This window comes from Mus caroli, unplaced genomic scaffold, assembly GCF_978045245.1.
Source record: "Mus caroli unplaced genomic scaffold, Mus_caroli_1 scaffold_17, whole genome shotgun sequence".
NCBI lineage: Eukaryota > Metazoa > Chordata > Mammalia > Rodentia > Muridae > Mus > Mus caroli.
The window spans coordinates 25,801,004-25,810,783 of record NW_028227272.1 but is presented as its reverse complement, the minus strand read 5'-3'; the positions used below and the strand labels follow the sequence as shown (position 1 = coordinate 25,810,783).

Genomic DNA, 9,780 nt, shown 5'->3' with positions numbered 1-9,780 from the left:
TCTTTCTATCCGTGTGTGTGTGTGTGTGTGTGTGTGTGTGTCTGTGTGTGTATGTATGTATGTATGAATGTATTTATGTATCACAGCAACAGAAAGCAAACTTGAAATTTACCAGGAATGTGGTATGTTGCTGTGATGGACATAATATTTTCTTTGAGGATGGGATAGGGAGGATTTTGGAAACATTTGGAACTTTGGACTAAAAGTGTTCAGAGCTTATAGAGCTGTTGTGGAAACTTAGATGATGATAATTCTGAGAGAGATGCAGAAAATAGAGTCTTATCTCATGAAATTTCAGAGGGAATCAAAGACTGTCAGGGCTGTTTATCTGATACTTTAAATTGAGAAGTTGAGGTTCCTGGTCAGACAATGGTTGGTGAGTCAGATGTTAATAAGAGACTAGTACCACTGAAGTGACGTCTCTGCTTTACTGGAACAATTGATGATGGTTAACCTGGGTCTGAAAACTTACCAATGTGATAAAGTGACCTACATTATTGTGAAATCTTCTGAGAAGGATGTCCTTGTGATCAGCATACAAAATCAGTGGTATAGAACAAGGGTAAAGGTTGCATCTCAAGCTAGCTACCAAATGTGGTAATGTCTAAGAGTCTCCAGCATAATAGTGATTTTGAAAGCATGAGTATTCATGGAGAGCAGTTGAGGCTTGGTATTTGTGAGGGCATATAAAAAAGTCAAGGCTTGCCACCATGTTGCAGAATTAAAATCCCTATAGAAAGGCCATGAGGCTGCTGGTGAATGTGCAGCCTTCGTTTCGATGGAGGCCGCAGGTCATTTATTTGCATCACTCTGAGCAGTTATGAGCCTCTGCAGTAACCATTGCCCACTGGACAAACAAGACTAAGATCCAGAGCATCACAAATCTATGGGTACAAAACCCCATAGTTAAGATGCAGTTTGGTAACATAACCTACTCGTTAAGACACCAGTAGGTTCCCCCAAGGGCCTATGACCTCCATAGCTAGGAGATTTTGACCATGTTTCTAGGACCAGGCATGAAGACCTGTGAAGCAGGCCCCAAATCCAATCAGAAAGGAGCTGCTTATCCCCACAACAGCCATGCCATTATTGCATGAGTAGGCACTCTTGTCTGACAGGTCAGTATTATACCATGCAGGGACTAACCCCGTTTTATCACTGTGAATGTGAAAGCTAGCCAGAAGAGGGGAAATTTCTCAATCAGCTTGAAATTTATTTCTCCCTATCTTGTAGTCAAAGTGTGTGCTCATGTGTGTGTATGCATGTGCACATGTGTGTTTTCAGCAATAAGGTCTTACCATCTAGTTATGGTGGTTGACTAATAGCGGTGTCCAGAGCTTGCATTATTTAAGGGACTTCTGGAGCTTCACAAACCAATAACTTATAAAAAGAAACTTTATCATGTCATGCACCTCAACTTTTGTTTAATATCCAGTATTTTCTGAGGCATGATGTCTATACATGTAGAGTACCTCTGTTCAAACTCATTTTTTTTGTTAAATTATATTTTTCAATTAGCTTACAAAATATTAGTTGTTCATAAAGATTTCCCATACACCATTAATTTTGATTAATCCACCCTCAGTCTTTTTCCCTCCCACCCATTTAACCCCATCTCTTTCTAGACACTTCTTCTCCACTATCCCATGCCCCTTCTTTCATATTATATAGGTTCTACCAGCCCACCCACCAGTTAAGATCCTTTTCTTTCCTCATCCCATGGCAAGCTCTTTCCTTTTGTGGTCATTGCTAGATTGCAGCTGCCAAAAGGAAATTCAATCCCTTTGTGACTTCTGACCGAAGCAAGAACAGATTTCAGTGCACCTTCTCACATTCAGAGGAAGATTGTGTCTTCCCCTCTTTCCAAAGAGCTGAGACAGAAAAATAATGTTTGTCTATGCCCATTCGGAAGGATGATGAAGTTCAGGTTGTTCAAGGACACTACAAAGGCCAGCAGATTGGCAAAGTAGTCTAACTGCACAGAAAGGAATATGTCATCTACATTGAATGAGTATAACAAGAAAAGTCTAATGGCACAGCTGTCCATGTGGGCATCCATCCCAGCAAGGTGGGTATCACTGGGCTAAAGCTGGACAATGACTGCAAGAATATCCCAGAGAGGAAAACAACATCTTAACAGGTAGGAAAGGAGAAGGGCAAATACAAAGAAGAAGCTGCCTTGGGATAGAGAAGAGTGTGCAGGAGGTAGAAGGAGAGCCTCAGTGGGGTCGCTGAGTCACACAAACGTGGCCCTGTGGGCTGGCCAATTGGAGTTAAGAGCAGCCTAGATGAAACATAGATATTAGTAAGCAGTAACTTGGAGTTATCAGTGGGAAAGAAAGTGGATGCTAACAGCATGGAAAGTAGGCAGCTGCCCAGCAATTGTGCTGCCTAAGGCATATCTAAAATATAAGGCTGTATGAATCTTTCATCTGAAAACACAAATGGTCTAAGGTAAGAAATAACCCCACAACAGGATATTATTTATGTATTATTATGCATACATATATATACATATTTATACACACATATGCATATATACATGTACATGTACACACACACGCGCACGTGCATATGTATATGTGTAGGGGTGTGTTTGTGTGTGTGTGTGTGTGTATCAATCAACAGTTTTCCATGAACTAAAGACTTCAAAGTGCTTCAAAATCACAAGCTCTGGGTGCTTCTGATGGAATTTCCAACCAGCCTGAACCTCTGTATCCTAGATGGCTCCAAAGCAGCTAGCTTCAGGTGGTTCAGCCTCTCAGGCAGCTCCAACAGGACCTGCAACTTCCCTAGCCTCAGAAGATCCCACAGAGCCTGGACACCAAGCAAACAGCTTCCACTCCCTGCTCTCTCTTCCCAGGTTTAGCTAGCATTCCAGCTTTCTTGGGTCCCCAACAATGATACTCCAATGTCAATAGGAAGTAGTTATAGCAAAGTATTCATCACCCCTTGTCATTTATTAACACCCAAGAGACTGGGATGTTATGTTTCAAACTTGGAACAAATGACTTACTGAGGTATCTATTTAACATGTCAAAGCAGACCTGGCTACCAGGTTGTATTAGAATCCCTTAGTCCCTACCAGTTACAGGGTATAGCTGGTATACTCCATTCCCTACTCAGGGGCTGGGCTGTCTTTATCTGAGGTGTTCTTCCCTATATAATCCAGACATTTTGGTTATCCTCTTTTTTCTATCCTTTACTCTACTGGCCTCTTGGTCTCCTGGCTCTCCTCTCTCCCCTCCACATTCTCCCCACATGACCTGTCTCAGGGGCATGTTCACTCTGAACTCTCCCAGGTGTTTCTGCTCTTCTTCATATCTATAGAAAACTTTCTCCTTCATCTTTAAAAACAAAGATGTAAACAGAAGTTTGTTTTTGTCTATTTAAAAATAATTTAAAAATACTTAACAGTCATGAGATGATCTTCATTTTTTTTTTTACTTTATTCCTAGGAGCTAAATACACTGATCTTCTTGGTAATATGGAAATGGTGTTAATCTCTTGACATCCTTAAACCATCGCAACTAGCACTTGGTTACTCAAATTCACAGGCCTCAGGAAAACAAGCGTGTGTTGACAGAGAGCAGAAAGCTTCTGTCCTAGCAGCAGCACAGGACTTCCTCTTGTCATGGGGTACTTAGTCATGGGGTACTGGTTATTTCTAGATGGGAAGGGATTAGAAAAGCTGAAAATACTTTCAACAGTGTACAGCCAAAAGGAAACTTAGGCAAACCATGAAGTCAGGAACTATATCATTAGTATTATATTTTGGGGGCTAAGACAAACATTTGTCACCTCACTTAAATCCAAAAGTATTGCTGATGAATTTGAACAAATTAAGTCTATTATTCCCCAGTTGTGAATCATTATACATTTATGGTCCGTAGCTGTGAAGGCACTGTTATGGTTTGTATTTGGAGTGTTTCCTCAAAAGATTCATGTGATGGAGGCCCAAAGATATCATTATCTCTAATCTAACTACTTCCTGTTTTATTCATCCTAAGACACACATAATTATTGCATATACAGTCATGTATCCTTATCTTTATTTCTTATTATGTTTAAATAATTGCACCCATATTACAAGTTAACTTCCATTTTTAAAAATTTCTTGATAAATAAAGAATTCTCATAGACAACTTTCTGTAAGCCTCTTTCTCAAACTGAAGAGCATTCTGCAGAGATACTAGGTCCTGGACAATGTTACCACTAGCATAGCATTCTAGCCAGTTAAACATTGTCAAGAGCCAGACATGGGATCATAAAAGGAACATTTATTGGTTAGGTTCTTTTTGACATAAATAACCCAATCCCAGTTATTGAAGCAAAACAAGAATTCATTGAAGGAAAATGAGTGTACTCTGAAGCATAGTGCTATAACAAAATGGTTGCAGGTTTCAGAGATATCTGAAACCAGGGACCTGAGAGGCTCCAGGATGCTCTCTCCTTCTCTGCTTCTCTTTAAGAATGGCTTCTTTCATCTCTTCCAAATCCCGTCTTTCTCCACATGTTAGAAAACATGTCTGAGCCAGGCATGGTGGCGCACGCCTTTAATCCCAGCACTCGGGAAGCAGAGGCAGGTGGATTTCTGAGTTCGAGGCCAGCCTGGTCTACAGAGTGAGTTCCAGGACAGCCAGGGCTATACAGAGAAACCCTGTCACCCTGTCTCGAGAAAACCAAAAGAAAAGAAAGAAAAGAAAAAAAGAGAAAGACAACATGTCTGGAAATATAAATGCTGAACTAACAAGGCGCTAATGCTGTTCTTTCCTTTTCTCTTTCTTTTTCTTTTTCTTTTCCTTTTTCTTTTTCTTTTTCTTTTTCTTTTTCTTTTTCTCTTTCTTTTTCTTTTCCTTTTTTTTTCCTTTTTCTTTTTCTTTTTCTTTTTCTTTTTCTTTTTCTTTTTCTTTTTTTTTTCTTTTTCTTTTTCTTTTTCTTTTTTGTTTTTTCAAGACAGGGTTTCTCTGTGTAGTCCCTGCTGTCCTGGCACTCACTCTGTAGACCAGATTGGCCTCGAACTCAGAAATCCACCTGTCTCTGCCTCCCAAGCGCTGGGATTAAAGGCGTGCGCACCTAGAGATGCTTACCTCATGGTGACTGAAGAAGCAAAAACAATAGACATCCTTCAAATGCATCTCTTTCATGGTAACTTCCTTCAACTAAGACTGCATCCTCAGTCCATTCTGCCATAAAGTCATGAGTAGACTAGCCCAATGGTGAAGTTAGCACTCTTTTTTTTTTTTTTTTTTTTTTTTTTTTTTTTTTTTTTTTTTTTTTTGGTTTTTCTGTGTAGCCCTGGCTGTCCTGGAACTCACTTTGTAGACCAGGCTGGCCTCGAACTCAGAAATCCGCCTGCCTCTGCCTCCCGAGTGCTGGGATTAAAGGCGTGCGCCACCACGCCCGGCGAAGTTAGCACTCTTATCATTGAACTAAATGTTACTAAGCTTCCATCACATGAATCTTTTGAGAAAACACTGGCATCCCAGAGACTCTCAGGTCTTGTCCCTGGTTTCAGCTATTTGTAAAGCCTGCAACAGTTTTGTTATAGCCCTATGTTCCAGAATACATTAATTTTCCTTCAGTGAATTCTTGTTTTGCTTCAGTAACTGGGATTTGGTTATTTATGTCAAAAAGAACCTGACCAACACATGTTCCTTTTATAATCCCATGTCTGGCTCTTGACAATGTTTAACTGGCTAGAACGCTATGCTAGTGGTAACATTGTCCAGGACCTAGTATCTCTGCAGAATGCTCTTCAGTTTGAGAAAGAGGCTTACAGAAAGTTGTCTATGAGAATTCTTTATTTATCAAGAAATTTTTAAAAATGAAAGTTAATTTGTAATATGGATGCAATTATTTAAGCATGTAAAAAAAGATAAAAATACATGACTATAAGTGCAACACTTATGTATATCTTTAGGATGAATAAAATAGGAAGTAATTAGATTAGAGGTAATGTTATCTTTGAGCCTATCTAATTTTTCTCTTTTTTTTCTGCAGATGAATGAACTGAGGTAAAAATGGAGAATTATAATTATCAGTAATATTAATCTGGTTTCTTGAATTCTAGACCTATGGGATTCTGTATAGATGAAATAATTGAAATAATTGTAGCCTGCTGTGACCTAGTCTATGTGGGTTCCAGCATGCCCTTTGTAAACTGAATGACCAATACTGGGTGATGTCTCAAATTCATTATGACTTTAATATTCTATGATTCATTTGTATGCAATCATTTTGAATGTTCATATGTCAGAGTGCCTTGATTTTGTTGAAAGATTTGGATCAAAGCGCTACTTTAGAAAGAAAAAGTATTAGGTGACTAATTTAAAGTAAACAAGGTAGGCTTCAAGGAGGAAAAATTAGCCAAGCCAAGTGGCACAAATTAAGACCAATATTGAATTGCCATTTTTGCTGGATGTTTGCAAGGTGACCCATCACAGCATTTTTTAGTAGCCATATCACCATTCATATCTGGATTTTAGAGAAAATTGTGTTTAGATTTTTGCCTTTAGTCTAAATAGAAGGGTTTTTTTTTTCAATTAAAAATATATCAGAATCATGTTGAGGAAATAACTCAGTGGTGAATGCAGGAAACTTAATCCTTGGGAGTGAAATCTGTTATATTCAAAAGGCCTTGGTCATGATGCCACTATTGAATCACCCAGATCTTAAAGTAAGTTGTATGGAGACTATTAATGATAATGCATTTCTCCATAAGGCATAACTTTTAGTGACATATTCAGAAAGTCAAATTAAAGCAGTTTTACTAAGAGTTAGGTTTAGATAAAGAAGCTAATGTATATTGTGTATATATGCTCACTCAACTTCACTTTCTATAGATATTCCCTTTCTATAGAAAGGAAGTGGCATTTATATCTAATTCAAAAAATTATTAAATATATTAAATGAAATAAGATGTATAGAGAACTTACCATGTTTGGCATGTAGAAAGTCTCTAGGAACTGCTCCTATGACTTAATCTTGGAAAACGATATTGAATCTTTATATAAGAAAACATAGTTAAGATAGACTCCAGACAGATTTCCATATACAATAAATTGTTAAATAAACCTTGTGTGTTTTTAGCAACTAGTGGGGGAAATTTAATCAAAACATGGGTTTGGTTTGGTTGTTTTGAGACAAGGTCTTCTGTGTAGCCTTGGCTGTCCTATAACTAACTTCTATACAAACCAAGTGAGCCTTGAACTCACAGATCCACCTGTCTCTGCCTCCCAAATGCTGGAACAAAAGGTGTGTACCACCATGCCTGGCAAGACATGTATTTTTATGTCATCAAATCAATAGTTATATTTATGGCAGGATTTATCATTATCAGTGCCTTCATAAATAAGTCAAAATGTATATGTGTGCACACCATGGAATTTTTCTGTGCACTAAATGGTCATGACATTATTTCCACTTTTTAAATAGAAACATCGATTTAGAAGCTTGATATTTATATAGCTTCTCTGGCCAGAAGCAAGGGGAGAGGCAATAAAACCAAGCAGACAAACAAACAAAACCAAGAACAAAACAACAAAGATTCTACCACAGATGAAGCTCTTCCCTGCCTCTGTCTCTCCTTAACGTATTTCTGCTGAGAGGTAGTTAAAAGATATGGGGGGGGGGTGATACTTGCCTGATTTTTGCCTCCTGAACGTGTTGCTAGATGGGGACTCATGGAAAGAGTAACTTTCTATCTCAACATTGATTCTGTGGATTTTGTATCTACCTCAAGCCATTTCAGAAGCACCAGCCATCAACAATTCATGGACCAGGTCTAACCACAATATAACTGCAGGGATGCTTATGCAAAACTTTTCCATCCGAGGAATACAAACAGTTCCATCGATTTTGCTATCACTCCAGAGGTAAGTGTGAAAGCTATAAACATTGCATAGGGGGTAGGATTTAGGGAAGGGATGGCATAATGATTTCTGAATTGTTTCCTGACTTTGCCAAAAAGCATTACTGAGAAATAGAAAGTGGGTGTGGTCAATTCTCAGCACCTCAGAATGCCATCACAAGAAGTTATTTAGCCCATAATTCTACATTTATGAGAGTCTACGTATCTACTTCAGAAAGAGGTACTGACATGTTTAGTGTCACACACCATGCATGATAGTTAAGTGTAAAGGCATCGAGTTGTGCACACCAAACAGAATTAATGTGTAGCACACATGTAACCAGGTGTAAAGCACACAAATGTAGCCTGTCTCAGAAGCAGAATGTTAACAATCATGATCGTACATTCAAGCTTCTATGTATTGTTAGAGTTTCTATTGCTTTGATGAAATACCATGGACAAAATCAACTTGGAGAGGAAAGGATTTATTTCAAATTATAACTCTTAGGTCACACTCCATCATTTGAGAGAAGTCAGGGCAAGAACTCAAGGCAGGAGCTTGAAGCAGAGGCCATGGAGGACCACTGCTTCTGGCTTTCTCTTCCTGGCTTGCTCACCCCAGGGCCACCAGGTCAAGGATGGCACTGATTGTGCCATTGTGGATAAGGCTCCTGACCTCAACCATTTATGAGAAAAATGCCCCACAGGCTTGCCCACAGGCAAATGAACTGATGTTGAGGCAATGAGAATGTGCATAGATGAGATGGGCTGGATTGTGCAGAACAGTCATTTTACTTCTGCTTGACTTGAATCCCTCACACAGGGCCATCTTGTTCTTCACAAGATACTTTTAGGTCTGTGTTGTGCAGGGTTCTGAGGAGCACAACCTCTGTGATTTGAAACAGGAGCAGAGGGCAACCATTTTAGGATTTCCACAAGCCAGTAGGTTGACCTCTTGCAGGTAGCTGACTTTTCTTTTTCTTTCTTTAACATCTCTTCTTGTGGGAAGTTGGACATTCCATTTGGTCTCTCAAAGACCATCCTCTATTTAAATACACATGTTGTAAGTTCCTTTATGGTTTTCTAAATCAACACATCAAATATTTAGACAGGCCTCTCAGTTTCACTTGCACTGCCTTGTTTGGAAGGACTCTCAATAGCACAGTCTTTTGTTCTACCAGAGTGACGATTGGGCTGGGGACCGGGAATCATGGCTCTAGTTTCAACTTTGATATCTATGTTCAGGGTGACAGCAAGAACGTGACTTTTCCTTTCTAGTTCTGTTTCCTTATTTAGACAAGAGATCTGGGACTGATGATCTCCAAGGTCCCCTTTATGGTTAATACTGAACGTACTAAAAGTAAGAAGGGCAGGACAATTGGATCAGGATTTTTGGGTTAGAGACAACTTTCAGCCCTTGTGTATCTGAAAGTTTGGTGATGTACGATGAGTAAAAATCAGAGAGAAGGGAAGTTACTTGACCAAGGTCAAGAATAAAGAAAGGCAGAGCTATAACTTCTGACTTCCTGTCCCCAACCTCAGGCTCTTTTCAGTCTGCCTCCTGCATCAGCCATTTCAGAGATTCTTTGCTTGGTAATTCCCAGAGAAGACACACTTGAGAGCTGAACCATGCCTACCAAAATGTGAATCCTAGTGCAAGCTTTCAGTAGAATTTTCTCTACTTTTGTTTTGAGTAGAGGTCTTACTGTGTTGCCCAGGCTGATTTCAAACTCTTCAAATTAAGTGATTCTCCCACATTAGCCAGCTTCTAAGGCTATGGGCACATGCTACTAGATCTACATTCTTTGTACATTTTGACTCTGTTATACTTGTTGAGAAAGAACCAAATAATGTTTTAACATTTCTTCATTAAGATAGTGATTTTCCTTATTAACTAAGAAGAAACCACAGATGCAAATTCAAACACA

General features: G+C 39.0%; 1 pseudogene; it reads left to right on the top strand.

Moving 5' to 3' along the window:
• Positions 1-445: 445 nt before the first annotated feature.
• On the top strand, positions 446-2,188 carry LOC110312052 (large ribosomal subunit protein uL24 pseudogene; annotated as a pseudogene).
• Positions 2,189-9,780: the final 7,592 nt, after the last annotated feature.